Source organism: Mastomys coucha, chromosome X (genome assembly GCF_008632895.1).
Source record: "Mastomys coucha isolate ucsf_1 chromosome X, UCSF_Mcou_1, whole genome shotgun sequence".
Classification (NCBI taxonomy): Eukaryota; Metazoa; Chordata; class Mammalia; order Rodentia; family Muridae; genus Mastomys; species Mastomys coucha.
In genome coordinates, this window is record NC_045030.1 from 63123040 (window position 1) to 63138099 (window position 15060).

The window sequence follows — 15060 nt, forward strand, 5'->3', positions numbered from 1 at the left end:
CTGCCTCTGCCTCCCAAGTGCTGGGATTAAAGGCGTGAGCCACCACTGCCCAGCTCTGTCCAGGTTTTTAATCCACACAATTATGACAAAAATGATTATCATTTAAAAATATTCAGCTTTGGGGTGTTCTGTTACACAAATTCTTATTAAAGAAAATGAGAACCCTAGATTACTTTGGACCCAGGATTTTCTGCTTTCTGTTTGTCGGCTATCGTTCAAACTGGATTTTAGAAGTGAATGACATTGTAAAACAGGGAGATGCCAATAATTTATCTATCAGTTCCTTAACATTAAGATCTTCACAACCCACAGCAAGCAGATATGTGATTTTCTGCTTTCTATAAAACTGAACATTTGTACCATTATAATTGTCCAAATCAGAATGCTTGTGAGAAACTGGCATCTTTAAGTGTTCTGTCTCTTGATTGTTCAGGGAAGGGGAAATTATTGAGATAGAGTTTGTTCAAAGATTCAGTCACACTACCAAATAATGGATATCATTGGGCAGCAAGGGCTGTCCATCAAGAACCCCTACCATTCTACATTTCAAAACAATATCACCAGAAACATGAGCTGTCCATCAAGAATTCTCATCATTCTATGGCACTCAGAATTTCCTATGACAGAGGGAGTGAATGGTCAATATTGGCCTTTATTTCACAGCATGGTCTACATTCTAAAGTCTGTCTAAACCACTTTTTCAACATTCAGAGGGACCTGGAGCAAAGACTCAGAGGTTAAGATCACTGGCTCCTCTTCAAGAGGATCTGGGTTTTGTTGCCAGCACTCACATGGCTTTTGACTATTGTGGACACCAGGCATATGTGTGGTACACACACATAGGCAAATCAGACAAACATAAAAATAAATAAGTCTTAAAGACACAGTCAAACAACAAACACTTTGGCCCAGGTCAGCTTTTCAAAGTTTTTCAGGTCCTGTCCTTGCTTTTATTTTAGCAATTATTCTGACAATGGTAAAAGATTTTTCTTTTCTTGAAAAAATCTTGGGTCTAATATTTAGTTGTTAACAGATTTGTGTTTGGATATATCTTTATTTCTCTTACAAAGATGCACACAGATGATAAGGACTCTATGGAACTCTTCAGGATAAACTCCCTAATGCCTATTCCAACCAAGGCCTACCACAATTTCTATCACATAAGAAAAGGCATAATGAAGATCCCATCTTCATAATGCTGTTCACAGAACCACTAAGTTTCTTGCCTATACTAAATATTTATTCATATTATGCCATTTTATACTCAAAAAAATAATGTGTTACTATCATCAGCCTCATTCTTCAGATCATTGAACAAATTCAGAAAGGCAAAGCAAACACAAGCAGTAAGAGGCTTGTCCAGGGCAAAGTCTCAAGTCTTTGCTTTCAAATTTTTTTGCTCCTTCCTCTCTATAAGTTGATGTTTTGGAATAATCAGCACCTCTGAAAGTTCCACGGAGAGAAATTCAAACATCTGAAAAAGAACAGAACTCTCAGGACCTACAGGCTATTGCGTTGTTACTCTGTCAATGCCAGGCAGTATTGTTAACACAAAGGTATGCTACTCACATTCCACTTCGATGAAAGTGCTGATGGACAGGTGTATGGATTGTGGTCAGTGGGCATCTTCCAGCTGTCACTTCTGCCAGGGTTGCCTCAGTTGCAGAGCTGCTTAACCAGAAGTCATAGCCTTCATGTGAGAGTCCACATTGCATAACTGAGTTCTGGACTAATGTTAACACTTTTACAGACCCAATTGCTCCATGACTGCTTAGCCAAGTATGTGGTTGTCCTTCTTCAAAGTTCAACAACTCACTCTGCTCAGTCATGCCTTCTCACTTTTCCTTTCCCAGTTCCTGATTCCTAAAGAAAATATCCCACTACAATCTTCAAGGTGGGTTGCCACATTTATTTATGGAATTCAGCCTCTGACATTTCTCCCTGCTTCTTTCAAATTCTATCTTATAGCCCAAACCTTTGTTAGAAATCTTTCTTTTCTTCTCAATGATTGTCAGATGTGTCCAACCTTTCAACATTATGATATGGCATTGTCATCTACAAATTTGTTGGGCTAAAGTCATAACTATCAGGGGAGGTACGTGGCCTATGGACCACAAGTTGGACATACCTGGTTTATGTGATCGATGTTCTCATATCTTTGAACTGAGGCTTCTCTCTTAAGTAATTCCTTGAAACCTTTTCTACAGTAGTAATTTTAGGGGCCTGGTTTTTATGTCTATCACAAATATCATATTCAAGTGGTGCTACATGTAGCTATAATTGTTTTAGGAAAATGAACTATGAAAAAATATTGAAATATGAACAAATAAGAAAAAAGGCAATCTGTGTCAATAACAAGAGAATTATGTCTATACTTTCCATCATTTGAGACTGCTTGTAACCCAGTAGTTTTGCACCAGCCAGTGCTCCACTACTGTAATAACCTACACAAGGTAGTCAACTTTTAGAAAGAAAAATTTTGTTTGAAGTAATACTTTTGGTTTCCAAGTTGGTTTGTTCTTTGCTTTTAAGCCCATGAGTATATAATAGAGGTACGCTTGGTCTGTATAGCAAGTTCCAGGCAAGACAGTGCTATATTGTAAGACCTATCTCTAAGAAAAAAAAAAGAAAGGAAGGAAGGAAGGGAGAGAGAGAGAGAGAGAGAGAGAGAGAGAGAGAGAGAGAGGAAAAGAAAGAAAAAACTAAGAATGGGCAATTTATCGGCTCATGTTATCATCGATATTGAATAACAGTACAGTATCAGGGCTTCACCTCAGATTTTTTGTTTCAAAATCTTATGCTGACATTTTCAAGAAGTCTCTGATTGCCATCAGATCTCAGGAAGAATCCGTCAATAAGGAGTGATACTTGGGATTTACTGTTAGTGAAGATGACATTTTTGAGCCCCACATTAAATTTTCTAGTCAAGAGGGCTATGACACTGTCGAAGTGCAGAGGAGTCCTTTCCAGTGGCTCCCTTAGACACTTCTCTAACTCTAGCCTCTTTTCTTTCTTTTTCTTTCTGAGATACTGAGCTGGTAGACTGCATGCATGCCTAGTACATCATCTGAATGACTTCACTTGTTACACTGTGAACTTACCTATCCTTAGCACTTCCTCTTAAAGTTAAGGACTACATTTCCCAGAAGTCTCATCCTTGTATTCTAGGTATTTAGATGAAACCATAACTTTTGCCTCAAAAGAGACAAATATGAGCTATCATGACCTAGGGAAATACATATTTAATCCCAAATTCCCAAATTCCAGGTTCCAACATGGAAGAAGTTTCATGAAGTTTCTGTAGTAACAGAACAAAGTATGCCGTAAATCAAGGAACTATTCAGTAAGTAGTAACAGCTGTGAAGAGAAACTCAGCCATAGGATTCAAAGTCTAGTCATACTCCAAGCATTTTAGTTTTTGGAAAGTGGTTATTAAGTTAATACGTTCCAAAAGGTTTTCATCTATTACTGTGTTAGGTCAGACACAGAAGTGGGTAAAGGATGGCTCTGAGGAGGCTAAAGATAGACCAAGATAAATTAAAATGTGGCTCTGGCCTGAAAACATTCTAAACTTTTCATAATCACCAAAGTTCTACTCAGTTAATCAGCCTTGAAAATGGCTCCAGTTAGAGAGTACAATTTCTTTTTTGGAAACTTTTGTCCACATAGGTTAGACTTTGTTATTGAGAGCAACTGAAATCTTAGATGAACAGACTCAATATTCTTAAGGTGCTATGAATGGTTAGATACCATGAATGAACAGAAATCTCTGAGTTCCTGCTTCCTCTTAACTTTATGTAACTAAAACTGACAATGTTATATAATTCTAACAAATTTTTATTTTCTTGTTTTCTGCTAGGATTCAAGTGGTAGTGATTAAAGATATTTTTCTGGTTGCTTAGCATGAATCTTCTGTATTTTCCATCTCCTCATGCCTCCTTTTAAAAGAAATATATTCAAACTAAAATACAGTAAATCCATTAGCATTGTACTATCCTTTCACTTTTATTATATTTATTTAATGCATACATGTATGCATCTGTATGGGGTGGATATGGATGCCGGAGATACATGTGTGCATGTGATATGTTGCACAGGCCTCGATATTCAAGGCTTCGCATTTCATGTGGCAGTCAGAAAAGAACTTGTGAGAGTCAGTTTTCTCCTTTTCCAGAAGTTATGGAACAAACGCAGGTAAGAATGCTTGGCAGCAAGCGCATTTACTTGCTAAACCATCTTGCTGGCCCAACGTCATAATATTTTAGTGATTATTTTTACAACTGTATTCAAACTATTACAGTTACCTACCCTGAATCTCACCCCCAGTCCTGTATTGTTATAAAGCAGTTCCTTGTGAAGCAGTATAACTAGAGTCCACCATGTGAGAAGACGCTAGGAAAGTGAGAACTTCAGCTTACAGGGTTTCTCATTACAAACTGTATAGTACCCATCTTTCCTGAGCAAAAGACTTATTGAAGCTTATGGGAAGCAGCTAAGTATGAGTTATGTCCTGCATGTTGTGAGAGTCTTGGCAAAAGAACTGCTGTCTTTCTTACTCTGTTAAATGCAAACTAAATCATTGATCTGGCGCTATAAAGACCTCACAAAAGGAGACCAGAAACTGAACAAAACATCACACCCATGTTCCTGCTGCCATACATAAGACTTAAAGAGGGTATGAAGGAATGAATCAAAACAACAGATAGGGACACTATAAACCTAGAGAGAAAGCTCTTCCCCTCAGAACTTAGTTTTCTACCAAGTGAAAGCCCTATTACAACTTGAGTAGCTGCCCCCTTGACCATGAGGCAAATTTAATAAGCTATAAACAAAATAATTTAACTATTTTTGTGGAAGGATAAATAAGTCCTAACTTGTAAAGCACCACCATTACCAATAATGAAATACATGTAAAGGTTCAACAGCAGCATAAAATAGACTTTCTGGTAAGTAAGATTTACCAAACCAACAGGTTAGTAGATTAACTATACAAGAAGACAATTGTGGCTGAGATCCAAAACACTGGCCAGGAAGATAGCACAGCAGGAAACAGCAAGAACAAAGGCAAAAATATAAAAATGAGAATTGTGAGGGTAAACAATGTAATAAGAGACTTTGAAGACAGATCTCAAAGAATACTAAGAAAGGGAGGAAGAAGAAGATACAGTAAAACAAAAATGGCAAACAGGTTCTCTGAGTCCAACAGATATAGTACTGAAATAATCAAAATTATGTAAAGGAAAGCTCATGGAATGTAAGAAATATACTCATAAAATGCCAGGAAATTCAAAGTAAAATTTCAAACAACCTGAAGGAAATAAAAATGAATCACTTTATTCCAAAGTAAAGATGGCACAGAAAACGCTTTTCTCAGGGGAAAAAAAACCCTACACATTCTTATAGCACTGACAAACAAAAAATATGAGAAGAGAAATTAGCTTAATATTTGGCTTATTATGCTTTAGAAAGAACCACAAATGTAATAAGAAATAAATAAGAGGGAATAACAAACATTGTAGAATTAATAAAATGGTTTAAGGTTGTTCTTTGAGAAAAACCAATGAGAAGATAACCCTCTTGGAATTCAGATTAAAAAATAAATATTTACAAGTCTTAAAATGTGAAAGGAGATTTTTAGATATACCTGCTCACATTTTAAATACAAACCAGGATTTTTACCAATAAAGTAAAACTATGACCAATTACAATGTGGTATATGTCATCTTTCCCTTGATTCAGAATTTTTTTCTGAGGTATTCATTTCCTGTGCCTTAACTGTGGAATAAGCCAAGTGAGTTCACATGAAGAATAAAATGAGGTAGAATTGTGACTCTTTCCAATCAATGTAGGCCTTAAGAGGCCTTGGCCACAATCTCCTTTCTTCTTATATTCCTGCAGTCACCCTGAAACTAGCTCTATGGACCTTATTGATTTGATTAATAGAAAAATGAGAGTTTTCTTAGGGAAAAAAAGTAGTACTAAGCACTATGATCAGGAGCAACAGAGCCAGACAGAGCCTACAGGCACAATTATAATCACTTACCTGAGCCTAGAATAGAACAAGCAGACCCTGACCAACAAAAAGCCCCACAAATAATAAATTAAATTATACATATTTAAATTTACACTTTAGAGGGTTTCACTGGTTTGTTTCATGACAATTACTAGCCTATGTATACTACTAAATTTGGAAATGTGACAGAGGTTCAATAACTCCTCAACATAAGTTATGGCATCAATAACTTGCATCAAAGAAGAAAACAATATAAATGATGATATTAATATAGATTTAAGAGTCATTTGATAATATTTAGCTGCTCTCCTAATATGTTTCTCAGTTAAATATGATTAACTTATCTTGAAATAGTACAGACAATTTACCAAAAATGGAGGCCAAATATAATCACAAATGGGAAAGCACTGACTCAATAAAATAAAAATCAGAACTAGAAAAGCATGCTTCATATCCCTGTTTTTAGTCATCATTGTCTTGTAGTTTCTAGACAATAAAAAATATGAAAAGTAACTAATGTAAATATCGGTAACAATACTGATAACTTTATCTGTTAATGTTATATTTGTAAAACTAAAAATCAAAAATCTATGCAACTGATTCAGAGAATTTGGTAGATGGAAGAATATAAAATTGTTTAAGACACACATGCACACACACAATATAGTGTTTCTCTATTCAAGTAATAAACACTGAAATGAAAATAGAATAAAATTATATTCACAGTGATGAAAATATCCTATATAATATTGGAATAAATTTAATGAGAAAAGCATCAAGCCAGTTTGAAAAAACAAAAAACAAATCCTGGCAATATGAGTGAATGAACCAGAAGAGGTGATATAAGACTTCAATTTTCTCAGTGTCAATATTATATCTTCAAATTCCAATTTAAATCCCCAACGTGTTTTTTGCAGTAGAAAAACAGGATATTCATATAATATATTATAATACTTATATGTAAGAATAAATGCCCTAGAACTAGTGTGAAAAATAAAAGAGGGGGACGAAGGGAGGGAAAGAAATGAATACTTTCTAAACATCAGAATATAATCTAAAGTCATTGTAATCAAATGAAATAACAGCAGTACATAAGTAAATGATGTGATTAAAAACAAAGTCAATTATGCACAGTTATACATATACAATCATTTAAGATATTTGAAGTATGACAAACGTTGGTATTTCAGTTCAGTTCAGCAAAGATGGATTGGAAATGCAATATGGATTAATATTAGCTATTAATTTCAAACAAATAAAACTTTATTTACCTAAAATAAAAATTATATATAGGTAAAGAGAAATTTAAAGAATAGCAAACATTTTGCAATGTCTACAGCCCTGCAATGAAAAGAGCCTCTTAACCAGTCCCTCAAGCTGAGAAGTCATGAAAGTCATTTTACAACATACAGTTTTTCAGAATTTGGGCAAAATCACCACAATTCAAAAAGATTAACAAAACATTGGAAACATAGCTGTACCTAGAAAAAACATGAGGAGTTTATACAGATAATATAAAGGGTGGGCTCACAATGAAAACACAAGAAACACCTGCAAAGTGAGAGGGGCATGGGGAGGAGAAGAAGCTGCTGCACTCCCCAGAACTGTAGCTTTAAATAAGTAACTTTTTCTCCCCTAAAGAACTCAAATTGAAGATCAGGCAATGATGGCTCACACCTTTAATCCCAGCACTTGGGAGACAGAGGTAGGCAAATTTCTAAGTTTGAGGCCAGCCTGGTCTACAGAGTGAGTTCCAGGACAGCCAGGGCTACACAGAGAAACCTTGTCTCAAAAAGTCAAAAAGGAATAAAAAAATAAAAAAATAAATTTTAAAAAAAGAACTCAAATTAATATGAAGGCAGTTAAACCAGCAACAGTAAATCATCAGCCTACTTTACATATAAGACTAATGACATTTACAACATGTTATAAGGGGAGTGGAGGGATGGATCAGTGGTCAAGAGTGCTTTCCGCTTTTTAAGACTGTAATGCTCAGGTTCAGTTGACAGAACCCACATAATATCTCACAACTCCCTTCACCTCTAATCTCAGGTGATGATCCTTCTTCTGAGTTTGGTGAGTTTATACACACGTGGTGCATACACATACATGCACACCCAAAAACATTCTAAAAAAGAAAGTGCTATAAGGTCAGCATAGTACTATTGCAGAATGAAGTATACTCTTGCATTGCTAGTGCAATTGTGAGTTTGCTATGTGCTTTTAAGAAAGCAATGGGGCAACACTGAATGAAATTAAAAGCAATGTTCATTTTTCAACCCAGTTGTTTTATTCTTGGGAATCTATTTGGTCTGATTTTTAAATTTATATTTTTACATTGAATTTCTATTACTTTTATTTATTCTACATAGTGATAAGTTTCATAATGATACTTTCATAGAAGTATATCAAGTATTGTGATTGTATTTATTTCCCACCCTCCCATCTTCTTCTCCTCTTCCCATGATTCCTCTTTATTCTTACAGACAGCCTTCTTTCTACTTCCATTGCATATATAATATATTATGTAGCTGAATAAATTTAGCAACCACGAATGAGAAAAAAAAATGCAGTGTTTGGCTTTTTGATCTGGTAAAGAGATGGTATTTGAGCTAGGTTCAGTGTTTCTGAACATGAGGTCAGTATCAGATCCCCTGGAGTATTTAAAAACTCCAACTCTACTAACTCAGAATTCCAAGAACTGAGATCTAAGGGTTAGCATGTTTAGAAAAGTCCTCCATCTCATTCTTATATACACTGCAGTATAGACCACAGGAAATTACATATAGATGGGGATGCAGAGAAGTGAGAAAAGACACAGGAATCAAAGGCAATAGTAGGAAGAAGCAGCCAAGGCATGAAAGCAGAATGGAAAACAGTATCTAACTCAATTTAAAGTTAGTAAAGACAATGATAGCAAGTAAGATTGCAAAGACAGGCCAGGGCTTCCACAAATGCCGTGGGAAGGGACTGTAACTTGATTCTAAAACAATGGAAATCATTGATATATTTAAACAAACAAATAAGACAATCCTAGTAGAACTGCACCTTCACAGAGCTTCCCAGATTGAGTTTTACATCAGAATTACCAGAGTTGTTTGCTGAAAATTCTACTTCTAGAGCACTACCCCAGACTTTCTGAGTCAAAATTTCCAGGGATGTAGCCCAGATTTTAAAGTTCTAACAAATCTTCCCATGTGATTTCTGACCAGCCAGCCTGGTAGTTGTTAAAGACTGAATTTGGGACCCACTTCTTTACTGATGGATGCATTTGTGAAAAGTTGGGTTTTCTTTCCCCACAGGAATTTGATTATTAGACTCACTTATTCGAAGTACTAGGCATAAGGGCAGTATTTAGAAGTAACTTGCAGTAAATCTCCTTGTTCAACAAAAGAAAAAAGAATTTATATTCTCCATCGCTTTTCCTAGGGTAAATGCAAAACCCTTGACAACTTTTAGTAAAATATTACATATTTTTGTGCCTAGTGGTAGTAATGCCATATGGCTGCACTAAAAGTAACATGGGAAAAATAACTATGACTGTTCAAGTTTCACCTAGACTTACAGCACAGTGAATGAGCCTCAAGATGATACTGAATGAAAGTGTTGGTAGGATGTGATACTGAGCAGAAGGCTGAACCTGGAAAATGTGGTCATTTTGAGTTTGCAGGAAAAGGTGAAGCAATAACACAGGTAGACCAGATAGTCATTTATTGTGACTCATGTTTTAAGGAGGACCAGATTATATAACATTCAGGGTAATTTTTGTGAGTTTAAAATTTCATGTTTTTTATTTGGACACATCTATCTATCTTAAAGATAGAAGGCAAAAAGAATAGATATGGAAGAAGAAACACACAATGTTTAAGTGTTTGTCTAATTCATTTGTAAAAGTATACAAAAGCAATTCTGAGTTAGGAGGTTTGTTGCCACAAGCTTTCTGGTATTTTAAGAGTGTCATTTTCATTTAAAGAAAGCGTATCTTATAATCTTTCATTTCTATGAAAGCATCATTATTGGCAAGTAGGGATCTAGCCTAGGAGTTTGCTTAGCACAATGCTCAAAAGCCAACGTTAGCCTTCCAATAGCAAAACTGATTATTTTTCTCCAGTAGCTCCTAACCTCTCATCTAAATATTCCCAGCTCTGCTTCAGTTCCTACTTCTTCCTCAAGGCCCATCGCTGTGAACAGTCTAGAAACCAGGAACCTGTCATAACAGCAGCATTTCAGAAAGGAGATATAATCCAATCAAGTATTTTGCGAATCTTAGTTTGAATGAATGTTTCCTAAGGACTTCCTGAACTATAGGGACCCATTTCTGGTCAACTCTAGATTACATTTTGCTGTTACATAGCAGAAAAGGTGAATATAGATAAACAATGCCCTGGGACAAATTCAAATTCACCCAGTAGTGGGAGAAGAGAGAAAAGGTACAAGGTATATAGTCGAAATAAAGTAGATCTGGGTACAGAAATTGAGAGAAAGTTGAACAGTTTGTTTTCTCACTGACTAATCATTTGTTTTTGTGGTGGGAAGGTGAAAAGAAAAGAATTAATTCCCACATGCTATCATGGCTTTGTTGGTGTTTCAGGAGCACAGACTTTTCATTTGTAAGTTCTGTCCTGCCCTGACATTTGTCTCCCTGCCACAGACAGAGGAAACTTGGGCCCTGTGTTACCTAACAGGACCTCAATTCCTGAAGCATTTCCCCCAGTGATTTTGGTTTCACCTACCTTAGAAGTGGAGATGCAATGGGCCTGGTGGTGAGGAGCAAGCAAGGTCCCACCATGAACCAAAGCTTAAAGGGCCTGGATTTTACTAGTGCCAACGGTCATGCACTCCTGAGGCCAGGAAGATTCTTGGTCATTTCGTCACCATGCGTTTCTGAGATTTTCAAGAGTCTGCATCAGGGCCCAAGTACCCTCAAGTCCTAAAGTTCTCCTTGGCTTTAAGGGCTTCAGGCAAGAAAGACAAATGCAGAAGATTTTCAGTGGTCAGTGGACCCTGTTCGGTTCATATCCTACTGTTCTGAGGAGTGGTAAGTCACAGGGTCTATATTGCAGCTATTTTTAGTGAAACCAAATTCCTTCCCCAAGTTCTCCTGCTTCCAATTTGTTCTAAGTGTAGGAGACCAGCTGTGGGCAGATCATCTTACTGGACCAAGGCTCTGTCAAGGCGAAGGCACCGAAGTGGCGAGGTGGAGCAAAGCTCACAGATTTTGGTGAGAAGACCCTGTCTCACTCTCTCACTCTCTTCAGAGGAGGAGGATCCTTTGGAAAGGAAAGTGTTACTAAACCCAGCAGTGGGCTTCCCCTGTATTATGGTAGTAACGTGATACATAGATGACATCAGAGGAAAAAAATGGAGAAACTGGCAGCCATTTCACTTTCTTTTCTAGTTCCCATAAACAACACAGGCACTTGCAGGCACACAAGCGTTCAGCAGGTTCTGCAGATTAAATCTACACATTGGTCAGATTTAAGATTGGCATCACCTTTGTGCCAAGCCAGGGATGAAAGGATGAGGAGAATTTGTGTCTAGTCACTTTGTAGCTGTCATTCATTGTTCTAAGGGGTCATTTTAGTGGAGAGGGAAATTCAGAGAAGTTGTTTTTGGCTTCAGGCTTTGGCCACAGGTGTTAATTCAGAAGTAGACAGCTCTCTGGGCTCCTGAGAGTGCTAATTGCCTTCTCAGATTCATCTAGGTAAGTGGTTTACAAAGTGTGGGCTGTGACCCATTAGACAGTAATGCAATCTATTCAGTAGGCTGCCATCCACACTTAAAAAATGAAGAGAAAGAAAATGGTTAGAACAGAATGCAATAAAATGGAATCAAGAATAGAAATTAATGCATTGCTTGCAATAAGGGTGAGTTCTCTAAAACTCCTGATTCTTCTATGTGTGGACGACATACAATGGCTTTCTTTCTGTTTCTCACAGTACCAGTTCACTTAAAAATATTGATCTGGAGCATTTGGTAGAAAAAAGAATATAAATCCCAGATCATCTTCAATTTTATGAATTCTACAATTACCATAATCCCTAATTTGGGGAGTTGGTTTAAACACCACTTTGTTTTTTGCTTAGTCCTCTTTAACTATTTTTAAATGGTAGGTTCATCTCTATTTTTCGGAAGAAAGGGCTAGAGCTTAGCTGAAGCTCCATGTCAAGTTCAAGCACTTATTAAGAGAGAAGAGCTAGTGCATAGATTTATGTCTGACTCCAAAGTATGTGTTCTTAATAACTTGAAACCACTTCTCTCTTTAATTGATCATTAACAAGGTTAAAATCATTAGTTACACAAATGTAATGATAGCTTTATATATAAAAGATAAGGGCTGGAGAGATGGCTTGAAAGTTTAACAGCATATTCTGCTCTTTCAGAGGACCGAATTTCTATTCCCAGCATCCATATCAAGTGCCTTGCAAGCCACCTGCATTTCCAGTTCCATGGATGTCCAATCCTTCTGGCCTTAGGGCCACCCCCCTACACACACAAACAAATCTATTTTTAAAAAGAAAGTAGATAACATGTAATAAAAGAAAATGAAAATATTTAGAAAACTAATATCATATTCATAGAAACTTCCAGTAATCTTTACATAAATTAAATGTGTCATCTTGAATTTGTGGCCTACTTAGCTGACAACCCCATTCCCCAAATTTCAGCCTCAAGATTCTAAAGCACACCTAGAGGAGCAGAGACAGGATATGCTCTCAAAGCTTTATGTTTTCATGATCTTGCCCCTCAAGTTGCTTCCATTCAATTCCACTAGAGAAATCTTGTCCCAGGGCATATTTGGTTTTTATCTTTTTATAGTTTGAGCTAAATCAGTTCAACCACTTTTGAGTTGATGAGGGAAAAAAATCATACTTATTCCATTTCCAAAATAAGCTCTTTTGGGTACACAGAAAAGGCTGAAACGTTCAAACTTCCCACTTCACATATGGGAACGTCTAGGTCCTCATTACTTTTAAATTTATTTTTTAAATCCCTAGTGATTTGCTCATTTTGCAAACTCCTGGGTGCTGTTGTTTTTGTCATTTCCATGGCACACACCCTGTGTGCATGCCCAGTGCATTCCAGAACAGAAGCACTTGCCTCAACGAGTGCCACCATTTGCAAAGTGTGGATGTGTGCCTGTGGTGGTGGTGGTGGGAGGAGATGTTAATAGAGGGAAAATACAGAACACAAGAGGCCCTGCTGTGGGGGGCCCTGCTGTGGGGGACTGTGCTGTGGGGCCTCCTGGAGAGCTGCTCCAGGACTTGCTGAATAGGTGTAAAAGGCCCAAAAGGCAATTTCCTTTTTTTGTTTCCTCGTTCCTAGCACAACTCAAAGCAACAGGGAAAGGCATCATGAAAGAATTCTTTCCAAACCTGGGAAGGCTGAAACTTGACCTACTGGCTATTAGCTCCTCTGTAGCAGTCCTGGCCACTTGTCAGAGCTTCTCTGATCTATTTAAAGTGAAAATTAATTGAATCACAAACAGGAATAACATCTCCAGGCAAAATGGTTCCCATTTTTTTACTAGTATCTTCACTAGGCACTAGGGCCACCACGGGAACTGTGAAGAATCTGGTGGGTCCAAATCTCAGTTGCCTACAGTGGGGCCTCCACTTTCCTGGCTGGGCTTCACTCTGAGGGGCCGTCATTCAACCCCACCTGCAGCCACATCCTTCCGAAGCTTTCAAAACAGGAACAGTTGTCTCAGTCCTCGCCGTCTCCTGGCTATTCTATTTTTGCCAGGCTGGAATAGGATCTATTCGAAGCCTGCTCTGGCCAGAGCTGGGCTGACTTGTTTAAAGGGATCCCAGATTCCAGTACTCCTCAGCCCAGAGCAAGCTCTATGGCCCTGACTGAGTTACCACCTTCATGGAAACAGTATCACAAGAACAAAGCAAAAGGGTTCTACTTCTCAACCTTCTCATTCTGTCTGAAGCTTCTAGGAACAAAGGACATTTAATAATAGAATCCCTCCTCTGTTATTTATAGCATCAATTGCTGAAAGCTGGTTTAGCCTTATTTTTTTTAAAAAATCGCAGCCTTTGTCACAGCCTCCCTGGGAACTGGAGCAGAAGGCAGCTAGTAGCAGTTCCACTTTGCAGACCAGGAGACTGAGGGATCAATGCTAAGAGACTCCTTCCTGGATGGACCGTGAGTGAAAGAGAGCTGGTAAGCTGATCTCATTAGCATTGTGCTGGGAGAATGGGGCTGTGTTTTTTTGCTCACTTGTTCATTCCCATTTACCTCATAGAAATCTGATGATCCTTCAGCTGTAACTGAGTAAGTTAACCTGTCCAGTGTTTTAAACAAATAAATGCCAAAGAAACGGAACAGAAATGGAGAAGTCCTTAATTATAAAACACTTGGGAAATGGATCAGATACCTACAATCTGTGGACCCTGTTTGGATCATGAATCAACCACACCAAATGCAAGGTGAAATAAAATGAAGTGTGAAATAAAAGGGATGATTTTACTGCTTATTTAGATGTGTGTAATTTCACCATTTAAAGACACATACCCACAGCTTATAGGTAAAATGATATGATTGCTGAGATTGAAGGAAATGGGTAAAAGTACACATGACACAGAAATGCCCCTTAAGTCAATGATTGCTGTTTCCAAATAATAAACACACGTTCTTTGCTCTTTAATTTTGCATGCAGTTGAAATTTCCCTTAATAGATTTATATCTTTGTTTATGTATGTTGGTGCTTTGCCTGCTTGTGTCTCTCTACCATATGCATGCCTGGTGCTGGCAAAGGCTAGAAGAGGGTGTCAGATCCTCAGAAAATAGAGTCATAGACAGTTGTGAGCTGTTATTTGGGTTTGGGGAATTACACTTAGGCTCTTTGGGAAAGCAACAAGTGCTCTTAACCATTTTTGACATTTTTCTTGGTCCAAGATTCATCTCTATTTAAACATGTATATGCATGTGAAAGTGTAGTTTGTATGCAGTCAGTGCCTTCAGAGGCTAAAAGAAAGTATTGGATCTCCCAGAGTCAGTTACAGCCAGTTGTGAGGCCCCAGACATGAACGCTAGGA

The 15060-nt window shown here is 37.5% G+C and overlaps 1 protein-coding gene across 1 annotated transcript in view; it reads right to left on the bottom strand.

Moving 5' to 3' along the window:
• Fgf13 (fibroblast growth factor 13) overlaps nt 1-11029 on the bottom strand; it is a 517884-nt gene extending 506855 nt beyond the window's left edge. The window contains exon 1 of the mRNA XM_031362989.1: nt 10747-11029. The gene's annotated coding sequence lies outside the window, so the exon portion shown is untranslated. The remainder of the gene's footprint in view (nt 1-10746) is intronic.
• Nucleotides 11030-15060: the final 4031 nt, after the last annotated feature.